This window comes from Myotis brandtii, unplaced genomic scaffold (genome assembly GCF_000412655.1).
Source record: "Myotis brandtii unplaced genomic scaffold, ASM41265v1 scaffold7029, whole genome shotgun sequence".
NCBI lineage: Eukaryota > Metazoa > Chordata > Mammalia > Chiroptera > Vespertilionidae > Myotis > Myotis brandtii.
The window spans coordinates 56,433-59,629 of NW_005370759.1; positions in this window are offsets into that span (position 1 = coordinate 56,433).

Genomic DNA, 3,197 nt, shown 5'->3' on the forward strand with positions numbered 1-3,197 from the left:
CTCGCTCCAGCTCTGAGGCCACGGCCTGCTGAAAGCAGGTATCTGGGGTTTGTTTAGCTTCTATAATTGAAACTTTGTTGCTTTCGGAGCTCAGAGCCGGGCCGCGGCAGGCGGGGAACCTTGGCTTCCTCCATCACTGGAGCAAGCAAGCCTCCTGCTCGCTTCAGCTGCGTGGCTGCCAGCCTCCATCTTGGTTGGCGGTTAATTTGCATATCACGCTGATTAGCCAATGGGAGGCGTAACGAAGGTATGGTCAATTACCATGTTTGTCTATTATTAGATAGGAGATATATATATATGCACACCCCCTACCAGAGATCGAGCCCACAACCCAGGCATGTGCCCTGACTGGGAATTGAACCAGGACCTCCTAGTTCATAGGTCGATGCTCAACCACTGAGCCACAATTCCCTTTTTTTCTAGTTCTTGTACAATTTTAGTTTCCATATCTTTATCTCTGATCCATCTGAAATTTGGCTTAAAGGCAACTACCTCCTTCACTTGCCCAGCAAGTTAGTTGTCCCCATCTTTGCTGATGTTAAAAACTACCTTTTTAATTTACTAAGTATTCATATATACTTGAATCTATTTCTGGACTCTATTATATTGATGTCATCCTATTTATGTACTAGTATTATATAAGGTATACTTTCATAATTATACATTTTAAATATGTTGTGTGATAAGCCTTCCTCAGTATACTTATCTTCCAAAACTTTCCCAACACATACATCTTTTCAGATCTATCTTGTTAAATACTAACAAAAATCTGTTGGGGAATTAACTGGAATGACATTGAATTATTACATTGACTTATGAAGGAGAGTTAGCTATTTATACAGTTGTCTTACAAACTATAAATAAGGACTATCTTTCCATTAATTCAAGTTTTTTTTTCTTAGTTTAATGCTGTAGATTTCTTAATTTGGTACCTGTATATGACTTCTAATTTAGTCCTAGATATTTTACATCTTCAAAAATGTTTGGGGCGGTCACTGTTGTGCTTTTAGAGAGGTAATTATTTTTGTACTTAGAAGAGTTATTAATTGTTTTGTATATGAACTTTGCAACAGTCCACCTTATTGAATTCTCTTATTGTTTTCTAAGAATTTTCAGTTGGGTATTGGAGACATACAATCAAAGATAATAAGAATATTGATAAGTATACATACTCCTTTCAAATATTTAGCTCTGTTTTTTCTCTTCTCTAATTGCTTTGAATTCTACTTCAAGAATAATGTAAAATGGGCGTGTTTCTAATGAGAATTGAAACATTAGTGTGGGGCCCTGCTCTTTGTTCTCCAACAACTAAGGGAGAGAATGCTAGAACCTTCCAAATGGTTTGGGGCCCGGTGAACTCGGAAGGCATCGTGAAATTTCTGTACTTGTTGGCTGGTTCTCTGGGAGGAGGCAGCTTTGCAGAAGAGCCCACCGCTGCATGAGGCAGCCACATCATGGCAGCACTGAGCTAGGTCACAGTGTCTCCAATTCCACTCCACCTCCACATGCACACAAACACGAATCTTCTCCACCACCCGGGCCATGAAGATCTGAAAAGTTCTTACATGCACTGGTGGAGCCCAGACAGTCGCTGGGAGGTGAGGGCCAGTGTGTCTCCAGAGGCTACCAGAATAAGGTATGAAGGACCCTGTAGCAGCAGCTGAAGTCAGAGCCCAGAACCAGATGGAAGACATGGCTGAGTTTAAGAGAATCAGCAGAAGCAGAGAGCCCTGAGAAGGCCATCAGCTCCCTTCTCTAAAGAAAACTCATGTGTTGTTAATGCTAAAAGGAGAGATGCCAAGTTCCATTAGCAGTGGACATTAGCAGAGACACCCGCCCCCTCCTGAAGTCAGAGGATATATAAGCCTCAAGAATCTAGAAAAATGTAACAAAATCAACACAAGGAAAATAGGAGGAAGGATTTACTAACTATGAAAGTGAAAAATTAGTGTGGAAAATCAAGAAGCAATAGAGTAATAATAACAAAGTTAATGTTGGTTCTTTGGAAGTATTAATAACAGATAAAATGTTGGCATCCTATATAATAAAGAGCTAATATGCAAATGGTCATCATGCCCTCGCACCCTCACGTCCTTGTGCCAGGGCCAGGGGACCTGAGGCTGGGCTGGGGGACCTGAGACTGCAGCCCCTGCCCCAGCAATGGGCCGGGGGAACTGAGGCTGCACCCCCCACACAGCCAGGCTTGACAGGGGGCCTGAGGCTGCACCCTCCACCCTGCGGGGTTTGACGGGGGTGGGGCTGGCCGGGTCTGGGTCTTGCGCGATTTTGAGGCACACGCAGGTGGGTGGGGACTTGACTCTGAGTCCCGCAGCACACCCCAGACTCTGACAGGAGGGAGATTTTCATACACATTTTACTAATTTTCTTTAATCTCTGACACTTCTATTATAAAATAGAAAGGGCAAGTAGCAATATTTAAATATTTCCTCTAATTAATTCCCTTTTAATGTGCATGAATTTCGTGCACGGAGCCACTAGTATAAAATACGAAAAAAAGAGAAAAACATAAATACAGAACTCTAGAGGTGGAAAATGAGCAAAAGAACAGCTGAAGAGGCCATTTAAAACCATGAGAACACTATATACAACTTTAAAAGAAAAAATTGAAAATGTGAGGAAAATTACATTTTAAGAACTTAAATATTACTAAAATTTTCTCAGTATGGTGAAAAATTGAATAGACTAAAATCATTGAAGAAGAGGAATGTCTTAGCCTTATGACTTTGGGAAAGCTGCTTGGTTTCTCTAAGCCAGTTCCTCTCTGTGCAATGAGAATAATAATCTCCCCTTGGAATTGTGTGAGGTTTAAACCAGACATGTGTGTAGAGCACTGGGAACAGTGCCTGGCACATGAGCATTCCTCGTTAATGCTTTCTTTTATCATTTTTACTAGAGGCCTGGTGCATGAAAATTTGTGCACTGGAGGGGGGAGGGGTGGTCCCTCAGCCCGGCCTGCCCCCTCTCACAGTCCGGGAGCCCTCAGGGGATGTCCTCACAGCCGCTGGGGCTCACAGCTGCCTGAGCCCATGGCTGCCATGAGCTCACAGCTGCTGTGAGCCCCTGGCCTAGCAGCCACTGTGGCTTTGTCCAGATGGACGTCTGGAAGACGTCTGCCCTAATTAGCATATTACTTTTTTATTAATATAGACTAGAGGCCCGGTGCACAAAAATTTGTG